This window comes from Nipponia nippon, unplaced genomic scaffold, assembly GCF_047370975.1.
Source record: "Nipponia nippon isolate SJK-2023a ecotype South Korea unplaced genomic scaffold, ASM4737097v1 scaffold_6, whole genome shotgun sequence".
NCBI lineage: Eukaryota > Metazoa > Chordata > Aves > Pelecaniformes > Threskiornithidae > Nipponia > Nipponia nippon.
In genome coordinates, this window is record NW_028262380.1 from 3996172 (window position 1) to 4012905 (window position 16734).

Sequence of the window (16734 nt, forward strand, 5' to 3'; positions counted from 1 at the left end):
TAGCCTTTACTGAATGGATATGGTGACAGAAAATAGATGCAGAAAATAATTTTATTGAGACAATTTTTAGAATTTATTTTGTGAGCTCAATAAAGAAATAATTGCTGATGAATTTGTATTCAGTGGCATCATCTGCATTATTGAGACATCGACAGTACAAGAGATGTTTCTGACAGCTGTTCTGGCTGTGCTTTGAATCTTAATCAGGAATTTTCACCAAAGAGTTATAATAGCACTTACCACATACTCTCCTTTGCAAACAATCGTTAATTAAGCAGAACTCTTTCGAAACAACAGAAACTGGAAAGTCTACAAGGCAAAGATGGAAGGAGAAGAGATGAACAGAAACAGAAGAAACAAGTGAAGGTAGCACAGGAAAGCTAAACTCTGAAAGATTACCTGGTATGGTGTTTTTGACCTGTCCAAATCACAAAGCTGTGTTGACCTATTCCCAAAGACACTGAAGTCCACATAAAGACCTGCACTGGTCTCTGCCATAGTGGATATTGTCCCTGATGATTCTTTCTGCTTCAGACAGTTGTATTTTGTTCACCTGGAAAAACACTTTAGGCCCTTTGCTTTTTGCACAGACTTGGGTAGGTCTAAGCAGTCATGGATATGCTCACCATCTTTGCCTTGTGCCCAAGTTCGAAGTATTTTAAAAGGATGTGTAGAGATTACTTTGCTGTTTGTGATGTTGTGTGTGTGATATTGATTATCCAGACTGAGCTTTTCAAGAGTAATGCAGTGGTTGGAGAGCTGCCCGGTAGAAAAGGTTGAGTCCCCATCCCTGGAGGTATTTAAAAGCCATGTAGATGTGGTGCTTAAGGACATGGTTTAATGGCGGACTTGGCAGTGCTGGGTTAATGGTTGGACTTGATGATCTTAAAGGTCTTTTCCAACCTAAATGATTCTATGATTTTATGTTTTTGTGAGTTTAGTAGGATAGAGCCTACATCCAACAAGCAAACTTCTTCCTTTCACCACATATAGACTCCTGGAAATAAGAGAGAAATATAATTCTAGTCCCAGGAACCAAAATGTCTTCTTTCTCTTTCCAGTGCCAGTGAGGTATAGTTCTGACCAAAATTCTGTATCATTTCCTTGCTTCCAGAAGCTCATAATCTTTCATGAATTTCCAGATAGTGGTCAGATAGTCAACAGCTGAAAAGGGGAGGAGGAGAGATTTGTTCCTCACAAATTGGAAAGGCTTTGTATAAGAGTTTTTAGTGTTGATCTCCACCGTTTCATTGCCTGTGGTACATTCCATGTTAGGCTTCTGGTTGAGTTTCATAATCTTCCTTCGAAGTATCACTTAGATCTGTGCTGTCCAAAGGGTTTGAGCTAGGCATTGATCTCTTTGGACTTGGGAGAACGTTGTTACTATAGGTTACCTCACTAGTTCTCTCTATTAAACACATTCATATTGTTTTTCTACTTTGTGATGTCCCCCAAAGATGACCAGTCATTTCTTACTGCTAACCATTTCTATTTTCATTAGTGAACTTTTTTATACCCCTTTTATATCTTTAGTCTCACAACATTCACCTGTTCCTTCCTAGAACACTAGTTACTAATGACCTTTTGATCCACCTCTTTCTTTTCTCTTCCTCTGTTCCAGTAATATTTCGAAGTTAAATATGCTATGGAAGCTGACGTGGCAGCAAAGAAATGAGTCATCTGCTAGAACAGGGACTTTTTTTCTAGTCTGCAGCGGGAATTTCCTTGAATTAAAAGAAAAGGTCAGAATTCAGTGAACAACAGGCAATGACAATGAAGTGAATAATGAATCTTGGTGCACAGCAAAAGTGCATGTGACTGGGATTTAAAGAGGGGGGATAAGTTTGGAGAAATATGGTGGTTTTTTTTTTTTTTTACAAATGCTGCTGTAGACATAAGTGACTAAGAACTAACATCCTGATCATGCTGTTAGCTATACACATTGTTCTTTTGTTCACACACACATTCTACCCTTGCTTTCAAATGTCTTTTAGATTCACTAACTTTGTCCTCCTTTAATCTAATCTCTCTGATGCTCTCGTCTCTCCGTGGCAGAGCCATTGCCTACAGATGTTTTTCAACTGAGGGTCTTTGACTTTTGTAAATGATGACAGAAGGAAATACTCTACGTAAATGATACGTACAACATGTATGCATATGCTTTTGAGGAGGAGCCTGTCTGGAGATTACTGAAAACTTTAGATGGATGCAAAAATGCCAATATAAAAACCAAGTCATCCCTTTCTATTCCCTGTTCCAGAAAAAGCAACTCTGAATAAAACCAAGCACATCAGAATGGGGAAGAACAAGAGAAAAACAGGAATAAAGCCCAGCGGCCTCACTTAGCACAAGAAATGCCTGGCTGATGAAGAGTGTTTACTCAGTATTTTAGTTACAGAGACTTAGAACAGCAACGGTACATGGGGATGCGCTGAGAGCAAGGAATAGCTGGGAGGGTGAAAATGTGTAACATCTTACCGTGGTTTAACCCCAGCCGGCAACTAAGCACCACACAGCCGCTCGCTCACTCCCCCCCAGTGGGATGGGGGTGATAATCAGAAGAGTAAAAGTGAGAAAACTGGTGGGTTGAGATAAAGACAGTTTAATAGGTAAAGCAAAAGCCATGCATGCAAGCAAAGCAAAGCAAGGAATTCATTCCCTACTTCCCATGGGCAGGCAGGTGTTCAGCCATCCCCAGGAAAGCAGGGCTTCATCACTCATAACGGTTACTTGGGAAAACAAGCGCCATCATGCCTAATGTACCCCCTTACTTCTTCTTCCCCCAGCTTATGTTTTGAGCATGACACCATATGGTATGGAATAGCCCTTTGGCCGGTCTGGGTCAGCTGTCCTGGCTGTGCCCCCTCTCAGCTTCTTGTGCACTGGGCAGAGCATGGGAAGCTGAAAAGTCCTTGGCTAGTGTAAGCACTGCTTAGCAAGAACCAAAACATCAGTGCATTATCAACATTATTCTCATACTAAATCCAAAACACAGCACTATACCAGCTACTAGGAAGAAAATTAACTCTATCCCAGCTGAAACCAGGACACATCTGTACTGTAAAGCTGCTCCAGAGCCCTGAAGCTGACCTAGCCCAGCTCTGATCTTCCCATGAAGGCTTGCTCTTGATAGTTGTTGGAGAAGCTTGCTGATTTATTCAGCAAGCAATTCTTTGGATGAAACCCTGTTCTTTGCATACAAGATCACAAAATCAAAAAAAACCCGGAAAAATAAAAGACCCCTCCCTGTTCCTCATGTCGTTCAAGAACTTGTGATTGCTTTGATGGACAGGCACTCACCACAGGTTCTCTGAATGCCTGTCAATCCTGTACCTGTCAGGATTTTGTAGGCTGTAACAGATCATTTTATCTCTTTATAGATCTAGCCAAAGGGTTAGACAACCTGTAATGTATCTTTCTTCTAAAACAATAAAATAAATTAAATGAATGAGGGGCTTTTTAAATGCACCTCTAAAATAATAAAGTGAACCTTTTAAATCAGGTCTGGCCCAAATGACAATTAATTTGGTACATGGATAATCTCCAGCAAACTCTTACTGGGGCAGAAAATTCCCCTTTCCATCTTCTGTGCTTTTAAAACACCTTCAGAGCCAGTCCTGGAAATGGCAACTTGTAACCAGAAGGTTTCACTAATAAATCAAAATAATAAAACACAAAGAGAAAATATTTGAATACCTAATTTCAGGTCAAATGACAAGGTTAAATGCCTTGTTGGCATTTGGATATTGTGCTGAGTGCATTAGAAATGCAGATAGATTGCTGGGACATTGGGAAGGCAGTGATCCTAGGACATAATTTATAACCTGTCATAATACAAATTATTTAAAGGAAAAGGGAACATCTCTGGAAATCTCAGTAACATATATAGAAAAAAAACCCAAGAACCAATGAAACTTAGTAAAAAATGGAAGACGTGTGATTGGAGGGATTTTAAAGTGAAAATTCAGGTTTCATTTAAACATAAATGGAGAATTCTTGAAAAAATAGTTTGGGTGGCTTCTAAAACTTGCAAACATAAACATAATGAAAGCACAGGAAATGTGTCATTCTCTGAGAAGCCAAAAAATGGTATTATGGTGTGTAGAGTAAGAAAGATGGTAACACCACAGCAATAGAAATAACAGTGTTGTTCAGAACAACACTGATCAAATACACAAACAAAAGTGGAGAAAAAGAAATTACTGCAGATTGTACTAGTTTTAACTCACCTCTCTTTGAGACTGAACTTTGGTTACATTAAAGTTTGAAAGATAACTAGGACAGGGCCTCTTTTCAGTGGTGCCCAGTGACAGGACAAGGGACAATGGACACAAACTGAAACACAGGAGGGTCCCTCTGAACATCAGGAAACACTTTTTGACTGTGAGGGTGGCCAAGCACCAGCACAAGTTGCCCAGGGAGGTTGTGGAGTCTCCTTCCTTGGAGATATTAAAAATCTGTCTGGACACAGTCCTGGGCAACTGGCTCTGGGTGGCCCTGCTTGAGCAAGGTGCTTGCACCAGATGATCTCCAGAGGTCCCTTCCAATCTCAGCCATTCTGTGACCAGAGTTTAAATGAATGTTGGCAAAACCTCTACATTTGTGGTATAAAAGTGAGTGGAAGGGAATAATAAGACTTTATAATTAAAAAATAAGTTGATATTATGAAAAAATACTGAAAACTCTCTATTTTTCATTAACTCCTCTGTAAAAGCTTTTCTCTGTCTTCCTTGCAATATTTTGGATTGCAATGAAATTTTATGAGACTAATTGCAGATATTAAAGTCTTTAAAAAAATGGAATAGTTGGGTCTTGGAGCAAATAATATTCCACAAGTAGATATGGAATGAGAAGTCAGAATTAGTCTGATAGCTGGAAGCCATATAGCTGCATCTCTCTTCTACTTGGAGGCCCCAAACTAGACACGGTATCAAAAGTGCAGGACAAGAGGGAAAGAATCGCTCCCCTGGACATGCTGGCTGCCCTCTTGCTAATAGAGCCAAGGATGCAGCTGGGCATTTATGGCCACAAGGCCACACTTACAGGACTTATGTTCAACTTTTTGCCCACCTGGACTCTCAGGTCGTTTTTTGCCACACTACTCCTGGTGTAAAACAGTGGATTTTTTTCTTTTTAAGAACAACCAGTAAAAAGAGTATGTGCAACTGCAGAGCCCAAACTGGAAAAAAATGGGATGAATCTCCAGAGCTCTCAAGAACTTTTGAAGAAATCTGGCTATGCCATCAACTATTTCTATGAGACAGAACAATAATGGCAAAATACATCCTAATAATTATGTTTATGCCATTTGATCTATATAAAAAAATATGCTGTAGCTTTCCATCCCCTCCTCCTGAACCCCTGGCAAAACATGACAAAATAACTGTTCTTTGGCAAGAGGAACTCATATTTCTTCATAACAGACTCCTTTGTGTATGTTGAAATAGCCAAATCAGAGAATATGTTCCTGTTATTGAAAAAGAAACCCCAAGGAATTAAAAACTCAAGGACATTATGATTGACAGGATGCTGGAGAGTCACTGACACTAAGGGATTTGACAGCCTTTCAAACACATGTATCAGATGATAGTTTTCTTTCTAAATTAGAAATTTGCTGGTAGAAATCCAATAGAGTCAGAAGACATTGCATTTCAGAGTTTAGATGCTTCTCACTTCTCATCAGCTTATCTTTGACATCATGTTTTGGTGCAGCCTCTCCTCTTTGCTCCTGCTGAATCTTAAACAGATGTCTCAACTCCCACCCTGCAACATCCACCTCCAGCGGTCTGTTATACTCTTCTGACCCTTGCATTAGGTAATGGATTGGTAACAGTCTACATGAGCTGTTTGCAAATCCAGAAGCCCTTGATTTGCTAGCCAGCAACATGCTTGTCTGTCAGAGAAAAGCCACAACGTAAAAGAAAAGCCAGAACTTGCAAAGGCGCTGCTAAAATGATGGCAACTTTCTGCTTAGTGCAGGGGCTGAGCTGGCAAGAGTAAATGTGAGAAGGGTCTCCAGAGCATCCAGGGGCAGCAGTTTCTCTGATGGGGCTGAACCCTAAAATGCTGCAATTGCTCCCATAGCCAGAAAAGTGGCTGGAGAGCTGCCTGGCGGAAAAGGACCTGGAGGTGTTGGTTGACAGCCACCTGAACATGAGCCAGCAGTGTGCCCAGGTGGCCAAGAGGGACAATGGCATCCTGGCCTGTATCAAGAATAGTGTGGCCAGCAGGACCAGGGAGGTGATAGTGCCCCTGTACTCGGCACTGGTGAGGCCGCACCTTGGGTACTGTGTTCAGTGTTGGGCCCCTCACTACAAGGAGGACATCGAGGTGCTGGAGTGTGTCCAGAGGAAGGCAACGAAGTTGGTGAAGGGTCTGGAACACAAGTCTTATGAGGAGCGGCTGAGGGAACTGAGGTTGTTTAGTCTGGAGAAGAGGAGGCTGAGGGGAGACCTCATCGCTCTCTACAACTGCCTGAAAGGAGGTTGTAGCGAGGTGGGGGTCGGTCTCTTCTCCCTAGTAATGAGTGATAGGACAAGAGGAAACGGCCTCAAGCTGTTCCAGGGGAGGTTTAGGTTGGATATTAGGAAAAACTTCTTCACTGACAGGGCTGTCAGGCCCTGGCACAGGCTGCCCAGAGAAGTGGTTGAGTCTCCATCCCTGGAGGTATTTAAAGAACGGATAGATGTGGTGCTCGAGGACATGGTTTAGTGGTGGACTTGGCAGTGGTGGGTTAACGGTTGGACTTGATGATCTTAAGGGTCTTTTGCAACCTTGATGATTCTATGATTCTATGAAAAGTGAAGAGGTCGGGAACAGTCCCAGCAGAGCTCTAAAGCAGCAGGTTGAGGAGACAAACTCAATGTGGGAAATCATCAGTGTTTTTACATAGGTTTGAATCTTGAGGAGAAACTAGATTGTTGTGTTCTTTTTCCTGTGCTATCCCAAACATGAGTGAGTTAGCTCCTGTCTGGATCATTTTCTTCTTCTTTTTCTCTACCAGACATCTTCAACAGAGAATGTGCAAGTGGGAGATTGTGGAGATATCAAGCAACAGAATGTTGGCTATGCCCTGAGTACATGGGCAGTGATTTCAGGATTTTGACATGCCTTAGCTCTTGCTGTTTCAGTCAAATAGTGAACTTTTTGCCTGTACAGATATGGATATCTGAGCAAATTTTTTGTTACAGAAGAATCTTCCCAATAAAACCTCCACTGAATACTTGGCTTGTATTCCTGTTACTTTCCCTTTCTTAAATTTAGGATTTCTTGCATAAATAAGCACTACACTAAACAGAATAAGATTAAGCTTTTACAAATATCTTTTAGGGTTGTTGAAGCACTGATGAATTGTGTGTTGATTACATACTTAAAATGATCATATATCGGGTGTCCTAAGAAATCTTCTTAGGGAAAGGAAAAACACGGGCTCATGTTGAACATGCAGCAAGAAAGGATGATGCTTCAAGAGCTGAAACTGCTGAGTGAATGGTTTGAATCACATTTGGCTCACACTGAATATTTCACTCCATTTCAAGCAGGTCAATCTCAGGGAAAGAAAGAACATGATTTCTGGAGGTGTTAATGTGCCTGACATTGTAATAACAGAAATAGTTATGGGTCCTTTTCATCTTAGACACTTGAGCTCTTACTACATCAAATGGATTATTGCTTTTACTGTGCTCTGAGATCCCAGCTTGGCTCTCTGATACCACCATATCAGCAAATACATGACATGCTGGATTAGGACGTCCAGTATCTGTTATTTAGTGCTCACATGCCTCTTTTTTTCCAAACACACGTAAGGTTTGAAACAACACTGGGTGGTCATCTAGGCCTGCTGTCACCTCCGAGGCAGAAGCAAGAAGAGCTGGATCTACTTCTGACGTGTTTATCAAGTTTGTTTTAAACTCTCCAGTAAAGCAGCTACTTCAGCCCTCCTCAGACTGTTGGAGTTACTTTGCTATCATTGTACTTTGTTTTTTTGCTGTTCTTACCACCTCAGCCTTTGTATCTCCATAGTCAAGTCACCAATGAAAATATTAAATAAAACCAGGTTCAGAACAGATTCTATAGGACCTCCACCTGAAACATCCTCCTATTTACAGAAAACCAAAAGGATGTGCTTTTCTTCTCCAATTTATTAGGCAGTGATTTTCTGGTGCTTGTATGTAGGGCATATTCCCTAATTCATTTGAGAACTTCATACCAGACCAGTATGAAAAACTTTTAAGACCTGTTGCCCCTTCTTCTTTTTCTCCATTTAGGTAGGCTAAATTATCAGTCAGAGAGCGAAATCAGGTTGCTTTAACATAATTTGTTCTTGACAGTTCCATATTGGCCATATTTTTATCGCCTTACTATGATGTAAGTGATTATGAAATATTTAATAATTTAATTCTGCTATTTCCAGAAACTGAAGCTTAGGAAGTTTGAGAGAGGTACTTCTGATTCCCTTTTTAAAGCATACTGCTATGTTTGACGTTCTCTTGAATTTGGTCCCCTGTCCTATGAACCATGAGTTTTTAAGAATAGTTTTCACTGACTCAGACTTTTTAAGTATCTGTACAAAATGGTGTCTTTAAGGCAGGGTGAGAAAAGATTCTAAAAGCCCAATGTGTCTAAAACCTGAGATGAGGTATGCTTTTGGAGATCGGTTTCTATGTGAGCCTTATTTCTCATGGAGGCAAAATTAGGCTGTTAGTGTCGGGAAAGGTATAAATCTCGGAGGCAGCTGCGTGACTCAGGCTTCTGAAGATAAAAATGTGAGAGATGTTTGAGCTGAAATTAAAGAGCATAAGAAAGGTATAAATAATAATAAATCTGTGTAATTGTATCTCAGTTATCTCAGGACACTTCTGGCAATAATTTAAAGGCAACTTGTGAGAAATGTTATTCCTTTCTTAGAGGAAAAATGTCCTAAAAATGATTAATTACCTTACATGACCTTCTGAAAGTAGATTTTGCAAACTGGGAATCCAGACTGCCATTTTTCTACACTGAATATCAGATGGTTTGCTTTGACTTTATTAATATTACAGCTCGTTTAACACACACTGTTATAAATGGAAAAGTACTATGTACTCCCCATAAACAACACCCCTATGGAGCATGTTACATACTAGAGTTGCTCCTCCTTTTTGTAATCCATCCTTTAGGCTGGAATATAAATGAAGCTTCAATTAAATGAAGGCACAAGGCATACATTCACCTGTACCTTATTTCTTTGCCTATTTCTCAGTTCAAGTTCAGTGCTAATCATCTATGGGCAATAGGTGTTGCTCTGCTTTGAAGTCATGTTTCACTGAAGTTAATATTTCTCATGTGATTTCTTTTTCTTGGGTGGGTCTACAATACACCATTAAACAAACACGGAGGAATAAAGACAGCATAAATGAAGTTTATTCCAGAAAGTCAGTCCACATGCCTCTCTTGTCTACTACATCCATAGCTGACTAGCTGGTGTTGGAAGGATGCAGGGACAGACTATCAAAGATTTTCAGCATAATTAGATTATAAATGTCCTTACCGTAAATAACAAGGTCAAATAATAATATGTAGCAATCTTATTGTGGAACATTTTCTATTTAGCTCCTATGTTATTTGTTCTAAAAACACTTTCTAGATTTGAAAAGTGGTTAATTCTGTCAGTAACACTCTTCAGTACCACTACAGTCTCCATCCCAAAATCTTAAGCACTTGAGCTAAAAACAAAGTCTGTTTTAAAACGAAAGGGATTATTTTTTTTTCCAATTTATGTATTTATTTTATGTAGAAGTGTCTTATACAATTTAATAGTGCAATAAAATCCCGAATAAAAATAAACTTTTAGTACAGAAATGCGGTTAACATACTACCCTTCCTAGGAGACTTCAGCTATGAATCAACATGTTAGAGGAGTCTGGATAAATCTAAGACTTCATTTCTTATAGCCTGCAGCCATGTGAATTTTTTCTCTTTATTATAAATAACACTAAAGTGTGTGTTTATAAGACCAACCAAATATGTTTGAAAGGCCTCTATAGCCCTTAGCAAGGAAAAGATTATACACCCAAGAACTGAATATTCTGAGAATACACTTTGGATCTTTTTTTGAGCTCTGTGAACTATTCCCTCCTAAAACAAACAAACAAACAAACAAACAAACAAACAAACAAACAAACAAACCAAAACCAAAAACAGAAAGAAAAGGAAAGAGAAAACTTGCAAGGCCGAATAATCAAGCTAAAAGGCAAGGTATAAGCAGTTGCTTAGATCCTAACCACACTTTTTTTGCAAGTGAGAGATGAAATGCATAAAAAATGTCTCCTGAAGTGAGTTGTCATTTCTCTTCCTTTTCCACATAATAACAGAAAACAAGGCAGACATTCCTGAGAAGCCTTCGGGTGAATGCATGCAGCTGTATTTTATCCTGTTATGACAGGAGAAAAGTTTGACAAGAACCAATACTGCAAAGTTCAATCTAGTCAATTCTAAAGTTAGAAAGTGAAGACTTGATGAAGGATTTTCCTTGGTTTTTTTTTTTTTCCCCTCAGTGGCAGATCATGAAAAATCTACTTTTGCCAAAAAATTTCACTTTTCTAACCAAAATTTCCCATTTCTAAACCAAATGCTAAAACTGTATGTTTCAGGTCAATATGACTGAAATATTTCAGTTTGAAATGATCAACTGATTTTTGTTGCAAGGTGGCTGAAGATTCGTCTCCAGTCATCTCTTGGGGATTATTGCCTCTCAGGACCTGTTTTATAGGAGCATTATATTCTTTTCCTTCCTAGTCCTCTTTTGTTCCCTTTCCTTAACTACGTATCAGACGATGCTCTTCCGTGGCGTACTGTGTCTACACTTGTACCTTGCGTGGTAAACTCTATTGTAAAAGGTCGAGGACCTGAAAAAGAACTTACAAATTGATGCAATGGACTCATTACTGTTAGAAAAATTCATTTAGATCTGTAATTTTTCAGACTGTAGAATCTGTAATGCCCACTCTTTCCGAATTTTAATTCTAATTTTGGCCATACCAAGTGCTTTAAAATGCATTCATTCCTGCAATGAGGAAGATTCCAGTTTCCTGTCTGCTCCAAGCCCAACTCCAGACATTTAAGCACGAAGTGTTGAACAACGATTAGAAAAAACTGTGATGGGTTATGACAGATTGCACCTGTAATGAGGATTTCAAGACTAAACTGTCTAGCTGGAAATAGTCAAATACAAAGAACTGGACTTAGTGTCCATAGGTGAACTTTTCTGGTTGTATTTTGTAGACCTTGTAAAGCCATGTAAAGGTAACTTCTGGCCTTAGGATGGCCCTCCTCATTTGTATCTGTTCCTTACAGCTGTGCTCCTGAGCGCTGATGCCAAACCTTCTCTCTGAATTGAACCGCACCTTTGCCAGACTCTAATGTAAACTGGGATGGACTCTTCTCATCCACTTTCTTAAAGCTTTGGGCGTATTTGTACAGGCTAGCAAAGACTTTTTTAATGAAGTGGAAACACAAATGAAAAAAAAAAAAAAGGGAAAGCAAACAGACAATCCTGAAAACTTCACTTTTTTTTTTTTTGTTTGTTTTCAGCATCTTGACCTAAGTTACGAAAGTTTTGCAGAAGATGCACAAAAAAGATGTTTGATCTCTAATGGTGCAAGCGTTCTGGACTCCCAGCTAAAGAGCTGGTTTGCCCCTTTATCTGGGTGGAATATAAAGTTTTAATAAGCTCTACAATTCTGAGTCATTCTAATCCTATTATCTGTCAATCCTCTTGGTATTCTGTATACGTGCTTAGTTCTCAGAGGTTGGACTGATTTTTTTTTCTAGTCAAATCACTTCTGCTTCTTTCACACCAAGCAGAGCAATGTAGTAAAGTCACAGCACTCTGCCCTCCCAAATGCCAACTGTGACACAAATCACTGTGCTTTTGATAGGGGCAGAATTACCCTGGAGGTCACCACTTCTCCTCCCAGCACAGCTGATGTTATGTTTATATTTTAAGTACAAAGTGGTGACTGAGGAAGACGCAAGACATGACATCATCTGCACATGAGGTGATCCCATCCTTGTTCTGTTTTACTGTAACACTTCATTTTTTTCCCAGTGACTGCTTGCTTGACAAATTAAAGCAGAAAGAGTAAAAGTGAAAAGACCTACATATTTACTGTTGCATATGGAAAAATAGCACTTCTTGTTGTTATATTTCTGACTTCAATTTGTTCCTGTTATCAGTGATGAACTTCCAGGCTTTTCCATTGTCAGAAAATGATACATTAACAACAACATTTTTTTTCTGTGGGGCCATTTCAGGGCTATTTTTTTTCAGTACCTAATTCCCCTCCTAACTGTATCATAATTTTTCTCTTCAAATAAGTTTATGTCCTTATACATTTGAATACTATGATAATGAGCAATACTGAAATGTCCAAATGGAAAAGGTGAATGAGACATCACACTAGAAATCAACATTTATAACACCCTCAAATGGCAGGTTTGCAATTAGCATAGGAACTCAGAGATCAATTACACATGGAGTTTTTGCTTTGTGGTAATTAATCACCGTGCCACTGAACTTCTTAAGTACATTACATGATATTATTAGTAAGAAATGACAGAGGAAGCTAGATAACTGCTTGTTACTGTGTAAAAATGTCCAGAAGAGCTCTGGGCTGCTTCTATTTGTATACCAGCATAAGAAACAGGAAAATATTTTCTTTTTGTTTTGTTGCATAATCAATATCAACCCATGTTTTCATTAATGATAAATGTTCAGTTTCTGGGAATTTTTTAGCTATTACTTTAATGCTAGTTTTGACGTGTATGAAGTTTGATACATTACTCCAGATATGACTCTTTCAGTGTGTCTTACTTGAATCATGAGCACAGTCTAAAATATATGCCCGCCATGTGTACATTTTGGTTAAGAAATATTGTTCCTTCATTTTGAGATTTTCTAAAATATTTGCTTGGCACAAGTCCAAGGTAAATTAGTAGCAACAGGATGCCTAACTTAATGATAAAAAAAAAAAAAAAACAACCGAACAAACCAAATGTTTTTCAAACCTTCATTGACTACATTTATTTGAAGCAATGCTGTTTTCCCTAAAACTAAACTGCACTGACTTCCTCTGGCTTTTTTATTTAGAAGCTCTATTTTCCAAAACTCTCATCATTCCTATTGCCTTTTTTTAGACTTTGAATTATCCACGCATTTCTGCAGTTATAGTGATTGGGACATTTCCAGTGCTTGAGAAAAGCGGTATGCTTTTCTTCACATACCTTACACTGATAGCAATGTTGTAGGCATCTTGGTAAGAAGTGTGTGTTCTCCTGGTAAGGCTGACTCATAGTTTCTTTTACCTGCTCTTCCTTCCATGTACGTTTTCCATAGAATTTTGTAACAAGGATTTTTTCATCTTGTTTCCATGCAGTTGATTATTTGCAGTCAAAAGTAATATCTTGTAATTTCCTGCATTGAATTGCATCCTATTTATTTCAGACCCTATCTTTAATTTGTTCAGATCATTTTGAACATTATGCCTATCTTCCACAATTCTCGTGGGATATGTGAGACCTACTAGTTTATTATCTTTTGCAAACTAATTGCTTTTGCAAGTCCTAATGGGATGCTGTTCCAGAACTTCATTGCTCTGAAATGGCAAAAAACTTTCTAATTTCCAACCCAAATATATTACTGGTCATGTTTGTTCTTGTACCTACCCTGTCTTAATTTCACTAGTGATTTCAATTGTAGCCTAATGCATTTATGGATGGCAATCAGATCTTCCATTCAGCTTGTCACTTTCGTAGGTTCAATAAACAAAATTTTTTTGGTTTCTTCCCATGGTGGGGTTTCCATTCTGTCTCCCTTCTCCCAGGCCTTCTGAAAGCCTCTTCCAGTTTGACTTGATTTTTCTTGAGAGAACAACTGCTGAAATCCAGCAGCTTGTTTCTGTATTTTCAGTTGCAGTTAACACTTAAATGTAACTTATTACACACTTACACATCCATTCTAGAATATCTATGTCTATTTTAAAAAAATCAAAACCAGTTGTTCTGTATTTCATGGAGTTGATTATGGCAGATGAATTTTCTCTAAGTTCACTTTGCAAATTGAGTAGGTCACTGCATATAATAACTTGAAATCCACATACTGTTCTCTTGGGTCAGGAAAGCTTTTTACATAGAAGCACAGACCAGAATGGGAACTTGTAGATCTTCAAGACCTGTTATGCTAACTTTGGCAAACATATAATATATTCCTCCTAATAGGTTTTTAGAGATCCATAGTGTGGATTTTTTTGGCAAGAAGACTCCCCTGAAGATATTTCTTTCTTGCTGTAACTCTTGTTCAGAGGAAATAAAGCTGTTCAGAGGAAGTAAAGCTGTAAGATCTAGTCTCAGTATGCACCTGTTTTAAATTCATGCTAAGAAAATTTATGAAAAAGTCCTAACAGGTCCAGACCCTACATTTCTGTGAAGTGTTGGGGGAGAGAAGATCTACTTCATATATAAGAGATCTATATAAAAGTTGGAAAGGTAAATAGATTAACACGAAGCTTTCTTGAGTAAGAGGGAACCATCAGCTGCAAAAGTCAATGTTTTGCTTTTTGCTTGGTCTCTTACTGTTGTTTTTTAAAAACAAAAGAAGCTTATTTCTACCAACAATGAATCATCAATATCCAGACCTGGCTTGACCTTCCCTTCAGCTGTGACAGGATTCCTGGGTCTGCTTCTTTATAGATGTGTTGTAGCTGTGTGGGCATCAATAATGTTGTCTAATGACCTAATCTTTTTTACTACCTTGAAACCTAAAAACCAAAATTAACTCGCTAAATTTCATTAATTCTCAAAGAAAACTAAATTAAGATGTCACTAAGGCTGAAAGTATAAACAGCAATTAGAAAAACAGTAAAAAGATAATAAGGATGTGTTAAATGCCAAAATTAAGCACAATAGAAACAGCAAAGTGGAGCTAAGAATGCATTTAGAAATACAAGATAATAAGATGAAAAAAGCAGAGTTAAAAAAAATCTTAAATGTGACTTACAGTGGAATCAGGTAATAACTAGGTAACTACAGGTACTAAACCTAGTTTTTTCAAGGGAGATTAATGTTAGCTTCTTTTGATGTATATATCCCTCTCCATGACATCACATTTCATAGATATAATTTAAAAACCAGGTTGGAAAGAACCTTTGGATGCCCCTAGTCAAACCTCCTTTCTTGCTCAAATCAAAGCTAGCTGCAGAGCGAAATTGAGTTGCTTTGAGCGTTGCCCAGCTGAATTTTGAATGTCCCCAAGAGATTCAACATCTCTTTAGGGAACCTCTTCCCATGTCCAAAGACTCTCTCAAAGTCAGAACTTTTCCCTTATGTCTAAAAGGAATTTTCTTTGCTGCTTTGCTTTTTATCCTTGCACTGTGCCTGTTTGAGAAGTCTGGCTCCATCTTACCTATAAGGACAGACCAGATTTTTAGACAGTGGAAGACTCGAGCCCCACAAGAACTTTGGGAGTGCCTAGTCTGAGTTCTCTTCAACGTCTCTCATGTATTTAGAGGCCCCAAAACTGCAAAGAATACTTCACATGTGGCCCCACAAGTGCCAAACAGAAGGAAATGATCACTCGCCATGATGTGTTGGATGTCTTCTTGCTACTACAGCTGAGGATGCTGTTGCTTTTGTGGTCTCCAGGTGTTCTGCTGGCTCTTGTGAAGTTTGCTGTCCCCATGGCTGCCGCTTCTTTCCCTGCAGAGCTGCTCCTCAGCCAGTTCACAGAATCATAGAATCATAGAATTGTAGAATCACAGAATCATTGAATCATAGAATCATAGAATGATAGAATGGTTTGCGTTGGAAGAGACCTCTAAAGATCATCTAGTCCAACCCCCCTGCCATGGGCAGGGATACCTTCCACTAGGTTAGGTTGCTCAAAGCCCTGTCCAACCTGACCTTGAACAATTCCAATAATGGTGCATCCACAACTGGTCAGTTTGATGCTGACCTGCATCGATCCACGGTGCTTGCTGCTCTGTCCCTGCATTTGTCTGGGTTGAACTTCATGAGGTTCAGGTTGGTCTGGTCCTCCAGCTTACTGAGGACCATGTGTATAGCAGCCTTGCCCTCTGCTGCAGAAACCTCTCCCCGCCCCAGGGTGGTGCTGTCCACAGACTTGCTGAAGATGCATTCTGCCCCCTTGCTGTAATCGTTGATAAAGACATTTTAACAGCATTACCACAATACTGATGCTTGGATGTTGCTGCTTAAACCTGAAACTGTTGAGCGCTATACTTGTAGCCTGATTCTTGTAGCTAATTCTTTCACCATAGAAGACCACCAGGCTGGTGTCAAGCATGATTCACTCTTGAAAAATCCTTATTAATTATTGTCAGTTGTCTTCATGTCCTTCCTGTGCCTGGAAATGTTTTCCATGAGAATTTGTTGCACAGTTTGAGGTGAGGTTGACTGGTAAGTAATTATCCAAATAGTCCTTCTTGCCTTGTTTGACCATTCACTTTTTTTTTTCCAGTTCTTAGGGATACCTCCCTTGATCACAGCAAAAATTCAAAGATGATAGAGCTTGCAATTATTTCAGACAGCTCCTTCAACACTCACAGATGCATTAGTTTGGGTCCAGTAGAATTGTATATGTTAAGATTTTTTAAGCAGTCTCTTTCTGAGGCAGTGATTACCCTCTACTGTTAGTGGTACTTGTCTCATGTTACTTTTGCTACTAGTCATGGAGATCCA